This window comes from Delphinus delphis, chromosome 3 (assembly GCF_949987515.2).
Source record: "Delphinus delphis chromosome 3, mDelDel1.2, whole genome shotgun sequence".
Classification (NCBI taxonomy): domain Eukaryota; kingdom Metazoa; phylum Chordata; class Mammalia; order Artiodactyla; family Delphinidae; genus Delphinus; species Delphinus delphis.
Genome location: NC_082685.1, coordinates 77,796,596 through 77,820,401, shown reverse-complemented (window position 1 = coordinate 77,820,401; position 23,806 = coordinate 77,796,596). Strand labels below are relative to the sequence as shown.

Genomic DNA, 23,806 nt, shown 5'->3' with positions numbered 1-23,806 from the left:
ACCTGCAATAGCATTCCACCCAGAACCAAGAGTTTAGGTCCCAATGGCAGTGAACCCTCAGGTGAAGTCCTTGGAAAGCTACTTCTAAGCTTGTTTCATGGCAGTAGTCAATCTGCATAGTAGGCATAATGTAAAAACGTCTTCAGTTGGAAGACCGTAAATTGTTCTCAGAAATTTTTAAAGTATTGAGTAAACCGTACAATGGCACGGAGCATAAAAAACGCAGATTCAGAAGGCTGGGGACCTTGTCTCAAGCCCCTTACCAGAGGTATATACTCTTAGGCCAATCATTTGACCTCTCTGAACCTCGGTTATCTCATCTTTAAATTGGGCATAATAATTTCTGCCCTGCCTAACCCAGGTTGTAATAATATTAAATGAGGTGATGTTTATAAACACACTTTGAAAAATATAAGCACTATATAGTAAGGTCTTTATTAGTAGTAATAACACCGTTAAATACTGTTGATGTTGATCGTCACCACTAAGCCTGATTTCTAAAATCTGATACGGGACTTGGCAAGACTCCTTCCTGGGCAGAGCAGTCCTGGGTTTGCACCTCACGGCTGTAAGCCAGTCTGTCCTCTCCCATCCTGGGAAGGCCGGCACTTGAAACACAGGCAATAAGAAACAATGAAATATGCCAATGCATTATGATTACTTTTAATAGAACGAGCCCTCCAGTGAAGACTGGGTATGGTTGACAACAAGCAAGAAAAGACATTGCCCCAGTCCTACGCTGGAAACCTTTGCAAGCTCTGCTCAGAGGAATTTGCATTTCAATAACAATGCGATAATGTCAAGCTATTCACAACATTGCAAAGCCTTCTCTTGCACACCTGGCTTGGGGAACTGGAAGTGGCTGTTTTCTAACAGCAATGGCAGTTATGTTGTCCTTTTCATTCTTGGGAATGGATGTGTTTGGGCAGTATTCGCAGGTCTTGTGTTCTGGACATGACAAAATATGAAAACGAAAGCCCCACACTCCAAGATCTCCCAGGAGAATTAATTAATCAGCATATTCAACATGTTGAACTTCCCCTCATCACCAACGAATGGAAACACCACGTAGATAAAAGTTGACTTTTTAATAGAAAACTTTTCCCTGTATGCTGAACATCACCTTAAAAAAGAAACGTATCCAAAAGATGTTTGTTACCTTCCTCTTGGCTACATATGAAACTACTCTGTTCCTTCTAGATGACACCAGTAGCATCTCCTCTTGTCTGGGCAAACATGGGATCATAACACAGGGTTGACTTAATTTATATTAGAAGTAAAACCATATTGCACGCAGTGGGACAACCATCTTGCCAATTATTTCAGATAATCACTCCCCTAGAACACAGTACAGCAAATAATACCAGTCAACTTAGGTAATTTCTCATTAAAACTCTTATAGATCTGTAAGCTTAATTGTAAAAGCTAAGCATTTATAATTCGTAAGCACAAATTATGCTAAACTAGACAGGTTGTATGCTACTAAGAGTTTCGTATAAGCTGCAAAATGATTATTCACTCAGTAGTTTAATCCGTAAGTTGGCATTAATATACTATACCTAACTTTCATTAGGCCCCTCTAGTTAAAAGCTGAATGTAAATAGCGCATTAACATGACAGTTCAGCTTCTTGATATCTGTTCTAAAACTCATGACACAGGAAAAGTACTGTAAATGAAAAGTAAGGCCTGTTTCTCTCCAGTGCCTATAGTGTTCTGGTCGTTATGGTTAGCACTCGGCAAGGAGTACTTTTAGGCGAAGGAAATACCACTTGGTCCAGTATCCCCAGCATAAGTGGCTTTCATTTGAAAGAATTGGGGCACTGCTCAAAAGCCCCATTCAATCTTTGGAAGGCATGGCCTCGAATCCAGCTAGGAGCCAGTATATATCAACAATTTTGATAGGTAAATTCCTTTAAAATACAACATGATTCCTCTAAAGATTCAAAACACTCCACATCACTTGTAAATTTCAGCTGTTCCCCAAGTGATATTTCATTCTTTATATGATCATTCTGCAAATGATACAGAATCACATTTCTCATAAAAGAAGAACCTAGCATGGTTTGCATGGCAAGATAATGGAAGCATATTCAAGTCACCGCTGTCTGAAAATGTTCCAGCAAAAGGCAGCCTCCGAGGCACGGATGCCTTGGAGACACCAAAACATCTGTAATCAGAAATCATTAATTAAGGTTACCTAAAGTCTACATTGTATTTGACTGACAGCCTCACAAAAGCACTGCTTACTTTTCGTAAGGCTGCAGTGTGCAATGTCGTCTCTGACCAGATACCAAAGAGTAATCACAACCTTGTCATTGTCGACAGGACAGCAAACTGAATCCCCACAAACTCTTCTTCGAACAAAAAAAGCTTCTGATCTGAAATATTAATCCCATTGTCCTCCCCACTCCATGCTTTTTTCTTTAAAAAAAAAAAAAAACTATCGTAAAAGAATACTCTAAAACAAGCAGGACCTATTTTCTGACCCTGCCGAATAATCAGAGGTCCCTAATACTGAATTTACAAATGGATATTTTCTTTGCTTCACAGAGGTATTTGAGGGGGAGGTGGGGGAGGTCTGGGGGGATAATTGCAGCCTATGGGTAAGCCAGACCACATGATCAAAAACTGCTGTGACACTTAAAAGTGTTTCTCCACAAGGAATTCCTGTGCCCAGAAGCCTGGTGAAGCCAGTAGCAATTAAGGCCATGTTATCCTTTTAATTTACTTCAAATTATTGGCCTCTAAGATCAATCATTTAGTGTGGTTGAGTAAGGGAGGGGTCAATATAATAGGCACGTGCATTAAAAATTCTTGTTGATCTTAAACAAAAATTTTGGCAGGCTGGATCTGGGGAAATTTAAAACGGCTGCTTTGAAGCTCACCCTGAAATAAAAACTAGTTATTTTCTAGTTTAAAAAAAATGACTAATATTCTAGATTAGGCCCATTTGTAATGAATTCAAGGTTTTCTTCTTCTGAAATCGCCTGGATTTTCAGTTGCTGCACTGCGTGTCCTGAATTCAGTGCTGTTTGCTTCAAGTGTGAGATGGTTTTATTTTATGTTTTAATTTACAAAGGAATTAAATGGCTGGGCTTAGACTGATGGAGGAGTCCTTGAAAGTCCACTCGAGAAATGGGAACTAAAACATTAAGAAGTGTACCAGTATCTGTTACACAAGGCCAACTCTACCTAACAAAGGAGAGCTGTGTTCTTCATCACACACGAAGCACATAAATCATGGGGTGCGTGTATCTCCCTCTTGTAGCAATTTAGTCCTCCAGATCTTTTCTTGACCAGGTCACACGAGATGTCCGCCACTGGAGAGCTTTTTCCTCATCAACCCGAAATAGCAAGATCTTATAATCACAGGAAGAAAAAAATGCTCAGACACTCAAGAGCTGGCAAAACAGTAGACCTTCGGGCCAGTGTTGCAAAATGCAGTCAAATGGTCTCTAGCCCTTTAGTAATGTGCGTCGAACCAAAGAAAATAAAGGCGAAACCTGAAGGAAAGCACGAGTGTTTACGTGGCCATACCAAAGCACAACATACAACACTCGTGAGGTCATTTTATTAATTTAGCCATCTGCAGAGCCAAAACCAAGTTGTGAAACTGAGATTTGAGCGAAGTCAGGAATGGCCTCGTTTACCTCCACGTTTAGAGACAGCCTTAATGAAGAGTTCGTACCCTTTGGCTTTCTTGTCGAAAGATGAAAGTGACATCAGCCCCTGGACTGTAATTTTTTACCAGCAAGACTGAGTAAGAGGCAAATCCTGGAGTAAATCATCAGCTTGGATGTGCACGTAACAAGGTCCAGAGAGACCCTCTCAGAAGTTGCCTCTTTTAATCCAACGCTGACTTATACGAGAAGCGGTTTTCAGTGCTTTCAGAAGACCACAACAGCCAAAATCACTGCAAGCCTCGCAAGCCTAGTAGATCTCAAACCTTTCCCAAGACATCCCAACACTATCTGAGGCCCTGAAACTATGGCAACCGAATAAGAAAGTAGCCTCCATGATTAATAGATGAAGATCCCAGCAACAGTGTCTAGCTAGGGCCATCCTTCATGATGCGAGAAGAATTAGCACAGAATCCATCTCAGAAACCATTAACAAGTATTCTTCTTATAAAAATCCACCCAACTGCCGTTCTGCTACCTATACCCCAGTTTAGAATGCCGTGAACAGTTCGGTTTCTAGTTATCGCTCACTCTGCAGAGATGAGGATGTTTTCAGTAACTCAGATGCTCACGTTTTTAGAATAATGAAAGGCTTAATAGGCTGGTGTTCCACCTGGGTATCTGAGGCCTAAGAACAAAGGCGTTCAAACACCAAAGTATGTGAATGAAGTCGAGTGGCTCTCAGGGTAAAAAGGAGAGACAGTTGTTGGACTGTTCCGAGTGTTTTTTGTGGAGTGCAGTTTTTCGTAAAGCATTCCATTTTCAGGAAAGGAACGTTTCCATTCACCAGCTCCATCAGTATTCTCTTACTTTCCTCATTCAAGGACGGTAGGAGTCTGGGGGGGAGGCAAGCCCTAGAGTCGCTGCAATATTAATAAAAAGATTGAGTACGCTCCTGAAAAAAGGACTCGGGAATAGGAAAAAGGAAGGAAGAATAGATCCACAGAAAGCCTGGCTTTAAAACTCTCATATAACATTAAACCACAATTAATATATCCGTTATTTCCCGGTCCCTCAAATGCTTATTTTCCAATGGCATGTTTTCATTGTGTTCAATGCCAGCTCCTGTTCTGTTCTATAAATGCTTCAAATCAAATCATGGCCAAAGGCTTGGTCTTCAACACGTGGGAGGGCAGAAGGGATAAGAGAGGGATAAATGGCATCACTTTTAGAGATTCTTCCGCTAAGGTTTTTGAATTGGCTTGGATTCTTTGAATTAAAGTTTCTGCAGATGGCAATTATAGGTTAGTTGGAAACCACTAGCAAGCGCTGAGTCATATTAAATGAAAGCCTCAGGTCTCAAGGCTGTATGTGGAAACATCTATTACTAACAGTACTTTCAAAGCAACAGTCGCACACTGGCTGCTCCACAGGACCTGGTCCTTCAGTCTTTGGGGCATGTGAATTGCTGATTTATTCCCCTCTCTGTATGTCATCTTTCCACTTGCAAAATTGAAGAGAAAAACATTTTCCTAGATGAAAATAACTGTAATTCTAAGCCATGGAGGAATTCCTGTTCCTTCAGGGAACTGCAGCGATAATATTGCCCCTTTTGCTGTGCTTCTGAGGAGTCAGATAACATAAGAAACTGTATGATTATCATTTGAATCAAATTTCAGGTTGTATAGCAATATACCAGCAGTAGAGTAATCACTGTCTCCACTGCGGTCAGGTGACTATTTCCCTGCATTTGGTGGGGAAGGTAGTGGTTCGCTTCTGCATGGAGATTCAGGTGCTCCCAAACTGTCACTGTTTCAGGCTTGGCCAGGGAAGATTGACCTGGCAAATATGGCCACCATAAAGACTCTCATGCAGTAGTCCCAGCCATAGCCTCTTAGAGAAGTTGATTGACAGCCAAGCTTCTCCCCTATGTGGTCCTTGGGGTCAATTCAACTCATCCCTGAACAGTCATTATGGGCAGCTCTCAGATTTCAAATGTGGGTACTCTCAGATTCTTTAGTGGGTGTATTTTACTTACGGTGTGAATGTTCCTTTCCAGTTCGAAGGTGTTTCCTTCGCATCATCTCTTTATGTCACAGATTTGTAAGGCCATTTCCTTTTGTACTCTCCCCACCAGGGCACTCTCCATGACAACTGTCACCCAAATCAAAATAATAATTTATATTTAATGAGTGTGTGTAGTGTATCCGGCATTGGGCCATGAAACTTACAGATGTCATATTTACTCTCCTTGAAAACTGTAATACAAATGTAAACTGTAGCATTTTACAAATGGAAACTGAGGCAGATAAGTAACTGGCTCAAAGTCACACCATTTGTAAATGGCAAAAAATGGGATGCAGTCTGTGTTGTGTCTGCCTAAGATGTGTGACCTCTGCGTCACCTCCAGAGCTGTCTACAGCCCTCCCTCCAACAGTTCTTGCACATTTTTTATAAACTTATGCCACAAAATCGAATGAATTTGCCCTGTATTTGGTGGGGAAGATAGTAGCAAATAGCAAAGATCAAAACTTCTTTCCTCTCACTCCTAGTTCGCCCTGATGTGTCTGTTCTACGTTAATGCTTTCACTGACATGAGCTGTGTTAGAACTTACCTGAGCAAAAACAAGCCCTTACTTTTTTTTTTATAATGCCTGGCAGAGTGCCACTCCTATGACCTTGCCCAATGCATTGGTCACATTGGAAACAATCACTAGTTGACACAGTTGGCGTCTGATTCATAAATTTGCCATCTGTACACTGCGTAGATTGTGCATTTTCAGTGAATTTGAGGATCTTACTTAATTTCATAATGTGGTTTACATTAAAATGACATCAACACAGTATAATCTTTCTTTTATGATTTAGAAGACAATGAAGCAGGGTCTCTGCTAGGCCTGGGGTCTCGGGAGCAGAGGAAGGAGTCAGCATCAAACTTTTCAAATTTCCAGACTGCATTTAAAAATAATTAATTTTTGGCTGTGTTGGGTCTTCGTTGCTGCGCCAGGGCTTTCTCTAGTTGTGGCGAGTGGGGCTACTCTTCGTTGAGGTGCATTGCGGCGGCTTGTCTTTGTTGCGGAGCATGGGCTCTAGGTGTGTGGACTTCAGTAGTTGTGGCACGTGGGCTCAGTAGTTGTGGTTTGCGGGCTCTAGAGCGCAGGCTCAGTAGTTGTGGCTCATAAGCTTAGTTGCTCCACAGCATGTGGGATTGTCCCAGACCAGGGCTCGAATACATGTCCTCTGCATTGGCAGGCAGATTCTTAACCACTGCGCCACCAGGGAAGTTCCAGAGTGCATTTTGTATTTTACCGAATACAGCTACATTCATGATTTCATATTATTCTCCCAGCAGTCCTACTAGATAGAAAGCATAGGTTTACTATTCACAATTTTTATTTAAAATAATGCAGCTTGAGAAAAGTGGCTTGTCTGTTGTAGTGAGTCTGGAACCCAGATTGTCCAACTCCAACAACAGGGTCTTCAACAACACTTATCACTGCACTGGGACAGGATAGAAATGTGGGTTAATGGGCATACTATTTCCTCCTGGTAGGAAGTTGAATTTTATTTAATAAATTTATTTATTTATTTTTGGCTGTGTTGGGTCTTCGTTGCTGCGCACGGGCTCTCTCTAGTTGCAGTGAGCGGGGGCTACTCTTCGTTGCGGTGTGCGGGCTTCTTATTGCAGTGACTTCTCTTGTTGTGGAGCACGGGCTCTAGATGCGTGGGCTTCAGTAGTTGGGGTGTGCAGGCTTAGTAGTTGTGGCTTGCGTGTTCAAGAGTGCAGGCTCAGTAGTTGTGGCACACGGGCTTAGTTGCTCTGCGGCATGTGGGATCTTCCCGGACCAGGGCTCAAACCCATGTCCCCTGCATTGGCAGGCCGATTCTTAACCACTGCGCCACCAGAGAAGCCCCAGAAAGTTGAATTTTAAAAACTACTATTAGCAAACTCCAAAAAGGCAAGAAGGTTCTGTGGCCAGTGGTTAAAATGCAGAACAAATGAGTCCAAGGTCAAAAGCTCAGTCTCCGTAAGTGCTGGCTGTCTTCTTAGCTCTGTTTCTCAGAAGGGTGATTCTACCTAACTCACATTCCCTCCAGCTTCAACCAGGTGTCCCACAGATGTGTGCTCTTGGCTATAGAAGGGGACTGACTGGATGTGAGTGTGGGAACGAGCAGGCTTCAATCCATCACGAAGACTGGAAGAACAACCCAGAGTGAATGCTCCACTGATGATGCATGAGACACATCACCTATGTATATGGAAGACAGTGTTACACACACACACTCATGCAGGCAGAGAGGTGTCTCATTTGATGGACACATATCATAGAAAAACGAGAGCAGGCAAAAGAGATAAAGACGGGTTGTTTGCAAAAAGATTCACTCTTCATTCATTCAACAAATACTTGTTATGAAAGGGCTGTGATGTGCCAGGCACAGGTTTAGGTGCTGGAGATACGGCAGTGAAGGAAACATAATGGCATTGTGTCTAGCAGAAGACAGAAAATAAATGAGGACAACAGACAGTTTGTCAGGATGTGAAAAGTGCTAAGAGGAAAAAAAAAACAAACCTGAGGCTGTCCACTGGGGTAAGGAGTGTTGCGACAAAAGGGTGAAGCAAATATGATCAGGAAAGGCTTCACTGAGGAAGTGACATGTGAGCAGAGAACCTGTAGGTGCAGAGGAGCAAATCCTGCAGCTCTCTGGGCAGAGGACCGCCCCAAGCCTTGAAAGGGCAAGTGCAGAGAGACCCTGCAAAGGGGCCCGGGGGGAGCACGCCCAGCACAGTCAAGTGACCCCAAGGAGGAGTGGAGGTCAGAGAGGTGGGGACCCGAGTGCAGATCATGTGGAACCACAAAGGCCATAGAAAGAACTCTGGCTTTGACTGGAATAAGATGGGAAAGCATTTGAGCACATGTAACCTGATCTGTAAAAGAAACTATATCACTTCAGCTGCTGTGTTGAGAAAAGACTGTAGGGGGCCAAGAGCAAAGCCCGGAGACTAGCTGGGAGCCTAACACAGTAGGTTCCCCAGCAGGAGGAGACAGTGGCTTGGCCAATGTGAGGGCCACTGAGCTGGAAGACCTAGAGGGAGTCTGCATGCTTTCTGAAGGTGGGGCTAACAACATGGCAGCTAGAATGGATGCAAATACCAGAAAGAGAAGAGTCAATGATGACTCCTGAGTTTTTTGGCGTGAGCAAACTCAAAGAATGGAATTGCCATTTACCAAGATGGCGAAGATGATAAGAAAAGCATGTGTGGAGGAGAAAGATCCAGAACTAGGCGTTTGGAGCATTTGGGTTTGAGAAGTCTAGATTCTACCCCCTGTAGGCATTGTGTATATCACAGATCCAGGAGAGAGGTCTGGGCTGAGGGGGTTATTTGGGAAACATCAAAGTATTGATACTTGTGTGTGACGTTCTCCATTAGTGTAATTAGAATTATTCTAATAAAAAGGTTTGCAAGAACTCATCTGCTTCACAAAGCAAGATACCCTTGTGTATAAACTATATTGTAATAGTCCCATGCTGAGAAGTATCCCGAACTCACTTCTCCCCTTGAGGTTTGTGTGGTATGACATCTTACTTGCCCATTTCAAAGGGATTAAATGCCTCCCTCCCTTCCCTACCTTACCATATCCCCAAGAGGCAATTGTGTGGTTGCCAGCAGAGAACAGCTCAGTTGCTCTTACAGCACATTTTAAGGCAGAGGAGAAAAGCCTTCACTCTGGAATAGAAATCTCTCAGAGACAACTTGGCTCCAGGGCACCCCAAGAGAGTGGGGGGCACTGATACGGGAGGGCCCAGCAGGATGCTTCCAGGTTTCCCCTTCCCCTGGAGATGTGAACACCCAGGGAACACTCGCTGTGGGACGAGGGCAGTGAACTGTCGAAACTTAAAGTGTGTGCGCAGGGCGGGCGGCAGTGTCGAGATACGTGCAGGCTTTTCCACCGTCGCAAACGGCAGATGCCTAATTAAAGCATTTGCAATTAGTTTGGCTTGTTCTGTGATTCCTTTCTGCAAACAAATATGATGGGAGAATATATTAGCTCTTGGCAAATCTAGTTCTAAAAAAACTTTCTCTTCCGTGATTACTCTTTTGTCCTGCTCAGAAAAGAGCTGAAGCACTATGTACACACCCTGAAGTATGTGACTTACCTCCTTGTCCAAAACAGTATTTTTCCTTCCATTTCATAAAGGAGTGCAACTGCCCATTTGCCTTTAAAGCATGAGGATTTATTTTGAATTTAATACAGGTTCTTAATTTGGGTCTCTTAATTTTATTCAATGAATGTAACAGTCTTCCTAATTCTTGCCATCCTTCTGATTCAACACACTTGGCAATGTTATCCACCTCCTCAGAATGCAAATGCTATATTTTTTTAATGATGGGAAAAGCATTCACTAGACTTCGAAAGAACTCTAGGGGTGAGTGTTTGTGTGTGTGTCTCTGTGTGTGTAAATAAAGAGTTGCACTTATTGCCACTTTACAATAACCACTTACTTGAAGGCATAGCCTTTCTTTTTCACTGTAGGGGAAAAAAAAGCCTAGGTCTATTCTAAGTGGAGAAATGTGAACTGTTTGGGACTATTTCTTTCATTTATTCATTCAATATTTACTTGAGTTTCTACAGTGGTTCTTATGAATTTTTAACCTATTTCAACTTAGATGTTTTATCCAATAAGTATATTCTGCAGGTAGCTACTGAGATCATGATTTTGGGTGTCCGCTGAACATTTACATATGTGGTTATATGCCTTATGAGAGTGTGGCCCATCTCTAAACGGTGATAACTGCAAAACAGAACGCTTTGGGAAGATTGTCACCAAACAGTGTAAATAAGAAACATGAACTAGAATGCCTCTTTATATCAAGTTGAAAAAAGACACAACACAAAAAAGAGGTTTAAATCTGTTGGTCATTCATTTCTCCTTTCAGATTGGTTTGCAAAGTGCCTCATCTAAGAATGTCCTAAACCCAAAATAATAACAGAGAGTGGGGGGTTACTCAAGAGTTGAATAAAAGTCACCATATAAACAAGCATGGGTAAACCAAATTCAAATAATTAGTGCAGTTATTTTTTAACAGATGGTTTAGGTTAATAGGTGGAGACACAGTGTTGCCACTGTAGTATTTAAGGTTAGGTTAATAATTAACTTTCGTGCCTGGAGTAGTTTAATCAAACCTTACTGTAAAAACTGCGCCATGCAGACTAAACAGGGTATTCAAAAAACCATGCAAAATACTTGCAATCTTGACCTCTGGTAGTCATTTGGAAAAAGTGTGAAAAAAGAAGATGTTTTCATTCAGAAATGTGCACTAGTATCTTTACTTTGGGGGAAAAACCTTCATAAAGGGTTCATATTATCTGGAACCAACAATCTTCTCCCTGCCATGAGAGTGGCTGACTGTGGACTTCAAATGCCCAAGATGTATGTTGAAAGGAAGACCAGACAATTATCGGGATTAGAGGAAGGCAAGGCAAAGGCACTGGACCTTCGTACCCGGAAAGACTTCAGAACCGGCGCTGGGGGGCATTAAATAGCTTTCCTGAGACCTGCTGGCACAACACTGTAACAGGGTTAAACATCTTTTCAGATACCAAGCAAAGAAAGTTGGGCATACATGTGAGAGAGTGTGTTTGTATGAGTGTCTTCGCGCCCCTGTGTTTTAAACCTTTCATGGATCACATTCAATTGCAACTTGATTTTCATCCAGCCTAGGCAGAGAGTGATCCCACTGTGGCCGTCCCTGGCCACCACATTCCCAAAGCAGACGCCTTTCTCCCAAGGACCGATGCGGATTGGTAGCGGGGCTGCCCCCTGCAGTACAGGCAAGAGGCGGCCCCTGGAAATGCTCGCCTTGGCCGTGAAAACAGCGATTCCTACCCCGCTCCACGCACACCTGATTTCCTGCTCTGCCCCTCCTTGAACACCCGCCGGCTGGAAAACAGCGCGAGGGGTGCAGGAGGCTGGGATGCTGAGCTTGGAGCCAGCGAGCCCGGGCCCGTGCCTACACGCACCCGCGCACCAGCCGCTGTCCACAGTGGCCCCGCCAGCCGCTGTCCACAGTGGCCGCACCAGCTTCCTGAGTGCTGCGCTGAACTTCCCCTTCTCGCCCCTCCCCACGCCCACCCCTTGCTCAATTGCTTGAGAGACTGGGCCAGCAAGTGCAGCGCCACGACCCCAACCAAGCTGACCACCGGTCGGGGTGGCACTCTCCGAAGGGCCGGCTGCTACCTCCTAGCCGTACGTATCCTGGGCGGTTCGCCCGCCTCCCTGGGGGTTCCGTTTCCCGCGGGCTGCACATGCTGAGCCCCAATTCTGTAGTGCCCCCCCACCCTTGGCCTTCAGAGAAACTTTCCAGAAGCGCCTGGTCGAGTGACCCCGCGCTGGAAAAAAAGGAGGCGGCGCTGGGCGGAGGGGCGGCGAGGGAGCGGGAAAGAGGAGTCCTGTTTCCTTCCCCCATACCCACAAATCCATACTGTTCCCTGGCTCCCCCTGTACCGTTACGTTCGTGGGAGGAGGGAACGGATCTCGGGATCCTGCTTTGCACCGTGTAACACAGTGGGGAGCTGAGAAAAAAGCGGAGCATCTGGGGGAAGAGACACTTGCCATCCCAGCAGGGTCGTGCAGAGTGGGTGGGCACTGTCGGGCTTGCTCCCGAGCGCCCCACTGCCAGCGAAGCAGCGCTCTAGACGCAGCAAGTAGTCCGGACAATCCAGAACCTGGGGCCCGGGCAGAGCTGTCGTCTGGTTAGCAAGCACTGAGCCATCTCTTGCCTGGTCTTCTCACCCTTCCCCCTCCCGGGACACCTTCTTTCCGGAGAGGGACCTCGTAGATTCTGGAAGACTGCACAGTGGGCGCCAGTCCCGGCGTGGCGGGTTCTGTGCTTGAGGGGGACACAGACACGACGGATGCTGTCTTCGCCGCCCAGGAGGGAGCTGCGGCGGGGAATAGGACCCAGGGCGGGGGCGCCGCGGCACACTGGGAGGAGGCCACTCGTTCGAGCAAACAAAGCCCGGAACCTCTGGTGCCAGCGTCCGAGGGAGCCGGGATGTCACCAAGTGGTAGGGTGCGCGAGTGCCAGGGCCATTACAAGTTTCCCGCACTCCACTGAACCCAGCCCAGACCCCGCACCGACAACAAAAGATTCTCTTTGCTTCCCCACCGTATCTGCGGAGCCCCTGAACCCAAACCTCGTGCCGAGCGAAAACAGCGCTCTTCTACCCAACCTCCTCCAGCCCTGGAGGGCAGAACCCCTTCCCCTGCCTTCGCACCAGGACCGGGCACTTCCGAGAATCTCACCCTTTCAGGGCTTCTCTGCTGCCTGCTGGCCCGAAAGTGAGGACGAGCCCCCGGGTACTGCATACACATCCCAGGGCCAGGGAGCTATCCGCGCGGTTGGTGTCCCGGGCGGCGCCTGGCGTGTGCGCAGCGCGGGTCGGGAAGCTCGCAGCACGGAGCCCGGCGGTCTCTGGGGCGCCGGGTGGAGAGGAGCAGCGGGCAGGGCTCGCGACTGCTCCCCCAGGGCCGGGCAACGCTTGGGAGACTGACACAAGACAAAATAAAACGCAAGCACCACAAAGCCGAGACAGGGCGTGCGGACCGCGGCCCCGGGACCCGCAGGAGGGAGCCGAGCCGCCCGGGAGGTGGGGCGCGCCGGGGCGCCCCAGCCGTACCTTTTCGGTGCATCGACGGGCAGGCGGCCGGGGCTCGGAGCGGGCTGGTACAGCGTGTATCCCATTTAGTAATCCATTATCGAGGGGATCTCTCCGGGCCGCGAGCTGCGCTCTCTCCTTCGCAAGCCTTTGTCATTCCTACATGTGTGCTTGTCTCTTTGGGGTAACAGTCGCGGCGACTACTTTCTGGGATGCAAACGCGCTGTATTCATTTCCAATGACAGGCGGAGAAGGGGAGAGGAAGAAAGAAAGAAAGAAACCAACAAGAAAGGAGTAAATGTTCAAGAAACTCTTCTCCAAATCCAAATTCCACTTGGATTCCACTCCGGCAATCCCTTCGGTAGTGTCTGCGCCGATTAACAAGTCATTTCAGGGTGGGGGGGCGGGGTGGGGGCTGGCGCAAGGGTTCGCCCTCTAGCCCCGCTCCACGGCTGGGAGCGCTACGCCGCGGGTGTGGCAATGCTGGCCGCTGCCGCCGCTCCTAAGCGGACATCGCGGGCGGTCGGCCCCGCGGAGAAGCGCCGCTGCTGCGTCCGGAGCGCCTGGACAGCCGAGTGCGTGGGGAGCGGAGTTGGCTGCAACCTCACCCCGTGCGGCTCACTACTCCTCTGTCACTCGAGAGGCCGCCGCTCCGGGGCGGAGCCAAGTCCCGGACTGGATTGCGCAGAGCGGACTCTCCTCCTGCAACCCCGCCTCCTTTGGCTGGCGTCTTCTCCGACCCAAAGGAGAGCTGCGGTCTATGTGTGCGAACACTAGCGAGCGAGGCGGAGAGACGGAGAACCTACGCGGTTTGGCCGCAGGTGGAGCCTTGGATCGACTGGCCAGCGCAGCTTCCTTCCACCACTATTCCCTGCCCCGCCGCGCGCTCGGCCGAGGTCCCCGCGGGGGCGATGCCGGCAGGAGGCCAGCCCTTGCCTCCCCCAGCCCCGCATTTGCTCTAGCAAAAAAAAAAAAAATCCCGGACAGCATTGCTGAGCTCTGACAAATCAGAAAAATTAATAAAAATAGACGTAGTGCAGGAGCGAGTCACAAGAAAGGATTTCATCGATTTTCTTAAATGGAAAAGTTTTAAAGGATGAGGGTGAGTGAACGGCGAACCTTTCTAATTCTGATTACTGTATCAAGAGGTAGATTCCAGAAGTGATGGACGCTCTGCGCACCCAGATGAATTGGATAAAATCCGGTGCGCTTAAAAATACACTTCGAAGATACGAACACAGCTATTAGTTAACGTACGTACAACACAACACGTTAATAAAGCATGTTAAGTAAGCAAATAAACTATAGTGGAAAGGATGCTGTTAACGAAGATTTGCTTTTAAAGTTAGAAAGTGTGTAAACTGTTCTTAGAAATAACTATGTAAACTTCAGAAATAAGACACAGTTCCAACGAGAATCCAACAGCTTCATGGAATAAGTAAATCTCAACTTCTTTCAAGGCGCTTTTGTTACCATTAGAAGAAGAATGGCAGGCACAGCCTTCCTCCTCCGCTTGAAAGTTCAGTCGCCAAAAAAGCCTTGCTGTTACAGGCTTGGGCCCACTGGGCAGGCCACACGATGTCCCCCCTACCCCGGCCGCTGCGCGCTACCCGCCTGCTTGCCCCGCAGACTGCGCACGGTAGCACGTTGCTCCCCGAGTGGGCTTCTCACTTGGTTTGGATCGTAGCCACAGCCTTTAAAGAAGGTAACACGGGGCGGCCAAGCAGTTCTCCGATCATTACTTACTAGTCGTGGGGTCGGCCGAGAAAAGCATTGGGAAGCAGATCAGGGTCTCAGTCGCCCTTAGGCCGAATGCCGTCATATAAATGCAGTAGAAACTGTACCTGTTCCCTAATTGGGGCTAGGGCCACTAATAAGTCTACCCCCCCTTTTTTTAAATTACCGTTCCTACATGGAACTAGACTACATACAGACATCTGCTAATGAGGGCTCACGAAGAATAAAATAAGTGCACACGCGACAACAGTGTATGTATATATAAGATATATTTTCCACAAACCGTTTAGAAAAGGTGAGAAGGGTAAGCGGGAAAACGTCGGTCTCCCTGCTGTCTGCCAAAGGTGCCAGCAGGGGCCGCTATCCCCACCTTTCGCAGGCAAAAGCAGCTACAGATCCGCGGCGGCGGGGGGTTGGGGGGCTGCGGCCGTAGGTGCGCGCGCAGCCACCGCGGCACGCGGAGCCAGCTCCGAAAGGGGGCTGGGGCGTGGGGGCGGTGCTCTTGGCTGCGCGCTCCCGCGGCCCGGGTGGGGACTGGCTCGCGGACGTCCCTTTCGAATCCGGTCGGGACCCGGGGAGGGGCCCTGGCCGGCCGCCACCGGTCAATCGAGGGGCTGCGCTATTTAACGCCCAAATTTCGGCGTTAAGTCCCGAGCTCGTCCGTGCGTCCCCGGCGGGGTCCCGCGGCCCGCACGTCGGGCCCAAGATGTCCCTGGGGTTCTCCGCCTGGTGTCTCCATCCCGGCCGGGTCGCCAAGGCCCCTTCTTCCTTCTCTGCCGCTGATTTACATGCTAATTGTGTCTGGGAAAAGTTCTTTAATTGGCAGGATTAGTCAGAGCAAACGAATTGTTTCACAGGCTGAACTAAATTCCGGGTTTAGCGTCTTCCCTTGGAGAAACAGACAAACTGTTTTGTTTGTTTCATGGATGTATTGGAAATGCCCCACATCGAGTTTCAGGATATGTTTTTAAAGGGAAATTATTTTCATTATTAATACTTGCATGTTTAATTTGCAGTAACGCTGAGCCAAGAAGCAGGATATTAAATTTACCTAGTTTAAAATTAGAGAATACAAGAAGAAAAGACTTTGAGTTAATTTTCGCACGGCTGGGAAATATCACCCAGAATCTTCCTGGCAATGACTAAATCCTGAAGCCTCACCATCCAATTAGGCACTCGTCATCCTGACCAGGTGAGATTATATTTCCACCTGCCGGGGGAGAGATGCTTCTGAAGCTGGCAGAAAAGCCAACTGTTGTGTCGCTCCCAAGCCCTCGGGGGAGCACCTGTGGGAAGGCTGCCCCCTGAAACCTCATGATGTCATTTCCCCTTCTGTGCGCTGCTGCAGACTCACTCCCAGAAGCCTGCCTTAAGTTTTCAGTAAAACTTCTGCCCTTTCAAAGCCTTTGAAGTCTGCAATCCACCCTGTCCCTTCAGGGAAGAAAGCCAATGGGAGTTAAAGAATCACCAAGTGTTAGAACTAGAAGGAAACTTGGACTGTTTCGTAGTTAAGTGGCATGAAGTGGAGTGACCAACGCCCTAGTCTCTGGAAGCCAGCTGTTGTTAGGGTAACTTACTAGCTGGTGACCTTGGGGCGGTCCCTTATCTCTCTGGAGCAGTGGACTCACTTGTAAATGAGGATTCAGCTACTACTGTCTTCCCAGGGATGGTGTGGATTAAATGAGATGGTGAGTGTAAACCATGGGTCTAGGGATAAAGGTTAACTAGCATCTGTAAAGGTTAACTAGCATCATTGTCATCACCCGTGTCGATCCTCCCACCACCGTTTACAGGGGTCAGACAGAGGCAGAGGAAAAAGGTGGCTTGCTTTGTGTCAGTGCTGGGAGCTAGCCCGTAACAACTCCTCTTCAATAAGCCCACACTGCTGTGCCCCACAGCACCTGGAAAAAGTGTGATGAAGGAGAAGAGGAACTGGAAAGGTAAACTCAACTCACCCAGGAACCTTTGGAACCTTTTTTTTTTCTTTGTGGTACACGGGCCTCTCACTGCTGTGGCCTCTCCCGTTGCGGAGCACAGGCTCCGGACGCGCAGGCTCAGCGGCCATGGCTCACGGGCCCAGCCGCTCCGCGGCATGTGGGATCTTCCCGGACCGGGGCACGAACCCGCGTCCCCTGCATCGGTAGGCGGACTCTCAACCACTGCGCCACCAGAAAAGCCCACCCAGGATCCTTTTAAAGACCGAATCCAGCTGTTTGATCAGAATCTCTGCTTTACTACAAAAGGGAGTAGTGAACTTGGAAGAAGTGTCTGCTGGTGTGCACCGCTCAACTCCTTGTGGGTATGAGTTCCTGGAGCACACTGGGGAGTGCAGTTTGCACAATCAGGCCATTACCGCTCGTGATCAGGGAGCCTCTCCGTGTCTGTCTTTGGAGTCCCTTCTCCAAAGTTCACCTGCTTGCCTTAAATCAGTGGTTTTAAAATCCATTTGTACATTAGAATTACGGGGGAGCTTTTGAATGGCGGAAATCCCTGGGCTCCAGAGATTCTGATCTATTGGTCTGGGGTGGGGGGACATGGGCATGGATATCTTTCAAAGCTTCCTGGGTGGTTCTAGTGTGTAGCGAGGGATGGATGAGAGCCACCATCACCATGAATCCTGGCTCTGTTCTAGAACACTGCTTTTTTCCAGCCTTCTTTGATGAGGCTGTTTGTTATCCTTCTTGCCTGTTTATCCCAGTGTCAGGAAGTGCGGTTAGTGTCCTTCTTGCTTCTCAGACCACTTCTCCTTCTCTCAAAAACTCCCAGACCATTGGAGGCTGTGCGCTACAAAGACATTGGCACTATCTTCCACAGACCTCATTTTACCTCACTTTTAAAGATTTAGCACCAGGCTTACTGTCCTTCTACCTGTCCCACCACCTGTCACCATTCATGGGAGTGTTAGCGTCCACCTAACTACTAACCCTCTGCTTTTTCAGCTTCTTGCCTTCCTCATCAATACTGTCCTTTGTTCCTACTCCCCTCTGCCCCCCACTCCAGGGCTTCATGCTGGGCCTTGTTATCAGGAAAGGTGCCATGTTTTAAATCGCTAGTTCTGACATCCCCTCTCCAATCACAGCTTCCTCTCGTTCCACCTTACTTGCCCACGCACCTGCCTGCGCTCACTCTGATTGCAGGAAGCCCTCCAAGCCGTGGGTCCTGCCACTCTCTCCATCCATCCATTCCCTGCCTCTTTCATTCCCCTCTGTGTCCAGCAGAGCTTTATAATAACAGTGTCTCTCTGGCTAACACTTTCAACTCCTGGCTCCTCTTTCTTTTGGTCACACTCATCTGAGTGAAAACCAGTCCCGAATTATAGAAATACCACCCTTCTCTGCTCTTGCATCGGGTAGCTGAAGCCTCCTAGAAAAAACATTTCAAGCACGCATCTAGGTAGGCTGCACACTCAGTCGTCAGCCTCAGTTGGGTCCTCAACACTGACTCGTCATCTTCCCTTTCTCTCAGTTAGTCTCTAACTTTCTCCCCTAATTGGATATTTCACCCTCAGTGCCTCCTACTTCCCTGAAAAAACAGAGTCCATCAGATGGGAACTTCTTGCATCTGTACTCATCATTTCCTGCTTATCTCCTTATGGTGGAGGCAGTGTCCCTCCTCCAATCTGAGGCCAATCCCTCTACCTGTTTTCAGATCATTTACACGTTCTCAGAAATCTTGTCCTACTGTCTCCAGCTCTTCTGCATCTCCCCATCCGCACATAAACAGGTTTTAGTCTCTCTCATCTTAGAAACAAGCCTTTCTAGGGTTTTCTGTGCCTTTTACCCCTTGTCTCCTCTCTTCCAAAGACAAAGGATTGTTGACAGTCTGCATTGCCACTACCTTCTCTCCCACTTGCCCATTCCTGCCTGGCTTGTGTTCCCAGCATGCCTTTGCCAAGGCTTTTGCTCTTGTCTTCCGTGACATCCATGACGGTAAATCCAGTGGACGTTTTAAAGTTTGATTTTATTTGAGGTCTCGGCGTTGATGCACGTGACCACTCCTTCCTCTGGGAAATACCCTTTGCTCTTGATTTCGATAGCACATCACTCTCAGCTGGTTCTCCTGCCTCTCTCCTTTTTTCACCTTTGTTTTTCTTTTGATGCCTTTGAAAGATACAGAAAATTTCAAAGAATAATAATAAAAAAAAATCCCAGAATTAGCAACTGTTAATATTCTGTCTTATTTGTTTCCTGTCTTTATTGCAAGAAATAAAACATGGTGTATAAAGCTCAGCTTCCTTATAATCAACGCTGTCTTTCCCATTCCCCTCCATTTCCTCATAGTAACAGTGTCATGAGTTTCCTGTGCATCTTTGTAGTTCGTTTTCTATACTTTAACATAGATCATATGTGCCCACAACCAATATATAGAGAAATATTTTTGGTGGAGTTGTCCCCCAAATTAACATAAATAATGTCCTGTTTAGTCTTTTCCTCCAGTTCACTCTCCACATTGTAGCTAAAGCTATCTCTGAAAGATGCATATCTAATCCCATAGCTTCCCTGCTTAAAACACTCTGACATCCCGAAACCTTAATAGGACCTTCAAGGCTGTGCATGATTTGGTTCTTGCCTACCTCTCTGGTCTTATCTCTCTGCCAGGCTCCCATCACTTTCTTACATCTGCAACATCACTGGTATGGAAAGTTCCAAGCTCCTTTGTAACTACAGGCCTGCACTGGAACACCGTCATCTCCCCCTTTTACCTCTTTACCTGGCTAATTCCTACTCATCCTTCAGGTTTCAGCCTAAATGTTTCTTCCTCAAGACAGACTTCCCTGATACTCCAGAAGACATCATACCCCTCCATTATGTGTTCTCAAAGTACCCTGCCATATTTGTCCATCTATGACAGCTAGAGTTAATTTTCGGTCCAAGAGCTTGTTGAATGCTTCTCTTTCCTGTTAGATGAGAAGCTCCTTGAGTCATGGGACTATATCTTTTTCGTTTCTCTTGCATCTCTAGCACCTTACAGACGGTAGGGGCCTGGTACCTAAAAGAGGGGATGGATTTGTGAAAGCAGTGAGTTCTTTTTCAAGGATTCGGTGGGAAAAGAAATAGATTGTTGGATGGGATAGGACCATTTAAAAAGGGAAAGAAAAAAAAAACACTAGAAAGTTATTTTGAGATTTCAGTTCTCAAGATGAACAAAATCTAAGCTTTCCCCCAACACAGAACTTTCAATGTACGGTGTCTAACTTGTTTTTTGAATGAGGAAAGAAGGATTTACAGGTGTGAGTGATGAGTAAATACCACAATTACAAAACAAGATGCTTGAAACTAAGTTGCAATAAGAATATAAATACAGCTCTAAAAGACCACCAGTGGAAGGAGATAAAACTGCAATTTGAATCCCCTGGGGACAATGCAGTCTCTGGGGAGTGCTCTCGCAGCAGGCTGGAGTGTGCTAACAGTGATTTACTGTCTGCTCCTCCGTGAATAGTTTCATGGGTCGCACCCTCTCCGTGTAACAATCGTGCCACTGTCCCACAGGGCTGCTTGGGCTCCATTCCCTTCTGATATCAAATCATTGTTTGGGAAATGAAGAGAATGGTAGGTTAGAAATAAGGTCGTGAATGAACAATAAATGTTAAGTAAACCAGAACTGCATTTTTTTTCCCTCACAAGAGCTCTTGACATTTAATCGAAGTCTTTAGTTATGTAACGCAGAGCAAAAGCTATGTCTGACCTTATTTTCATCTTTCTGTTCCAACCTAACTTCTTTTAATTGTCCCTCCTACTACCATTGAGACTTAAAAGTATCTGCTTGGTTATGAGTTTGTTTAAAAATGCAGTTCGCTAAATATAATTTATAATTTTCATAACCAGATAAATCAGATGATGAAACACTACTTTGGAATTTGCTGTTTAGTCAAAAGAATGGCGAAAAGTAAAATATACTTATTTTTGAGAACTGTTTTCAAGGCCTTTGCTTCCAGGTAGTGGAAGGTCTCTAGACGAGGACTCTGGCCTATAATTAAATATCTAATTAGCTTCAAATTCAGTCCAAATCTAGTTTTTAGATTATGTGAGAAGACACTGTACTGATATCAACTGAAAGACTTTTTCCAGGCTGTTTCTGATGAATGTGTATTTAAGAGCAATTTTATAACTAGAGAGATGGAGATAACCAAGGGTGTTTTGTTTGTTTTAATATCGAAACCTTAGAAACGGGAAGACAGCTGTCTTAAACATCAAACTTAGGCTGGATATTGAGGACAATGAAAGTACTTAAAAAAAATGATATGCTTGGATCTAAAGTAGATTTTTAAATGAAGTATAAAAAATGACATATTTGAATATAAAACGATCCTCTGAAAACTCCTCTATACTTATAAAATATAAGGATGGTTTCCTAATGTCTTAACCTGACTTTGGATTTCATACCTGGGCAAGTCTCTAGTTAGTAGTCCTATAAAACACTGACAACACGTAGCTAGCTAGATTTAAGAATGTTTTCAGAGATAACTTTTAGGTGGAAATTAGCTTAAATATTACCTTATAAACTAAGTAACATATTGTTCGGCACTTCCCCGAAGTTTCAGATGATTCAGTCACAAGCTACTAGTGATTAATTTGTACTTCACCAAAATTTAAGACAAGTGGAACAATTGATGTCACATTCTTTGTGAAACCTTTTAAATATACTTTTATTCATAACCGGGTACTTATTAATTTAAACTAGAATGTTAACGTTTTAACATTTGAACTGAAAACCTACCCACCCATTTTCTTAAGAAATATTGTGTCATGAACTGTATTATTAAGACTCATGTAAACACACACGTTGATTTCCTCCTATAGTTCCTCTCCCTCTCTCTCCATGCCTCAAAGCAATTGAGTCATTTCCTTTCTCCAAATGGCCCTTTAAAGGCTTTTTCTTGTTTAAGCAAATTTTTGAAGGCCCTAACCCTCGCTGCCTCCTCCCCATTTCTGTACCCGTCTCTACCCTTTGAACAAGATCGCAAGCATGGATTTTTGTATTATTATAGCCCAATGTTGACATCGTTTTGCTAGATTCCCTTGCCTTGGGCAGTTTTTTCCCTTTTTGCTTTACATTACTTTTTCCAGTCACTTTTTTTTTTTTTTTTTTTTTTGCGAGGGGAGGGGAGAAAACTGTTTAGCTGTTTTTCTTATAATAAAGCACATCATATAAACTGTACTAAGAATGTTGTATGGTAGTATTGACTTACTCACGTGGAGGGAGAGTTACCCTTATGCTCTCAGGTTCCTATCAATGCGTTATTAGACGATGGGGACTCAGATGCAGTGGTGCTTTAGTTATCAGCATGCTGTCTCCGGATCACATCACGAGGTCATCGTCATCCTTCCAGCTGCTCGGGCCAAGCAACTTAGATTCATCTTGACTTCTCTTGGTCTCTCATTTGTCGCATCCAATTCATCAGCAGAACCTGTTGGCTCTACCTTCAGAATATATCCAGAGTCTGACAACTTCTCATTTCCCCCATTATCACACTGGTCCACGCCACCATCATTTTCACCTGGAGTCTCCTCATAGCTGGTCTCCCTGCTCCTGAACTTGCTGTATGCTGTACCCTACAATCTAGTCCCCAGATCACTGCCAGAATGATCATTTAATGTTTTCAATAAAGTCAGGTCGCTCCTCTGCTCCAAACCATCCAGTGGCTTCTCTCCCACCTCCTCAGGTTGAAAGCCAAGGTCCATTCTTCGTGGTCTGCTCTCCACCTCTCCTTCTCATCTCCTCTTTGCCCTTTCACTCATCCCACATCCCACCTCATGCTCTTTGTTTCTCCTCTTCCCGAAACATTATTTCCTGAGATATCCCTCAGGCTCACTTCACCTTCTTTAGGTCTTTGCTCATATGCCAGGCCTGCCTGACCACTACATATAAAATTACAAATCCTTAACCTATTATACTTTCTTTAATACCCCTTACCCTACTTCTTTTTTCTTACAGCCCTTATTGCACCTGTATATACTTACTTGCTTATTTGTTTAGTGTTTATTTCCTGCCACTTAGACTAAACTTCAATAGAGCAGGAACTGACTTTCATGTACCACTATATCCCCAGCACTTAGAACAGTGCCTGCCATATCTTAGAAATGCAATATGTGTATATATATATATATATATATATATATTTTTTTTTTCCTTTGGCTGCGTTGGGTCTTTATTGCTGCACATGGGCCTTCTCCAGCCTCAGCGAGCAGGGGCCACTCCTTGCTGCGTGGGCTTCTCACTGCAGTGGCCTCTCTTGTTGCGGTGCACGGGTTCCAGGCACACGGGCCTCAGTAGTTGTGGCTCATGGGCTCAGTAGTTGTGGCTTATGGGCTCTAGAGTGCAGGCTCAGTAGTTGGGTGCGTGGGCCCAGCCGCTGAACGGCATGTGGGATCCTCCCAGACCAGGGCCCGAACCCATGTCCCCTGCATTGGCAGGCGGTCTCCCAACCACTGCGCCACCAGGGAAGCCCACGATATGTATTTTTTGAGTGAGTGAATGAATAACCACACCTTACCAGGTTTAATGTCAATCATGTTAGAACCCCTGGGTGCGTGGACTATACTAGGTAACATTTAAAGCAAAGTGAGTAGCTCTCTGTTGAGAAATGCTCCCAAATACATGGTTCTCTAACAGTTTCTTTGTCTAATGTTACAGTAGGCAGCTCTTGGTGAATTTTTGTTTTTGTTAATACAGTTTGCTTTGGGGCAGTGCTGCTGTTTGGTGGCGAGAGTAGGAATAGGTATGCTGAGCTAGGAGGTTCTGAATGAGAAATACCTGGTGTGATGATGAGGCTCTTTCTTGCTCCT

At 46.1% G+C, this 23,806-nt stretch overlaps 1 protein-coding gene across 1 annotated transcript in view; it reads right to left on the bottom strand.

Annotated features, from left to right (window-relative positions):
- The window catches only part of SEMA6A (semaphorin 6A), a 126,215-nt gene extending 112,570 nt beyond the window's left edge, over nt 1-13,645 (bottom strand). The window contains exon 1 of the mRNA XM_060008985.1: nt 13,305-13,645. The gene's annotated coding sequence lies outside the window, so the exon portion shown is untranslated. The remainder of the gene's footprint in view (nt 1-13,304) is intronic.
- Between the last annotated feature and the right edge of the window lie 10,161 nt (nt 13,646-23,806).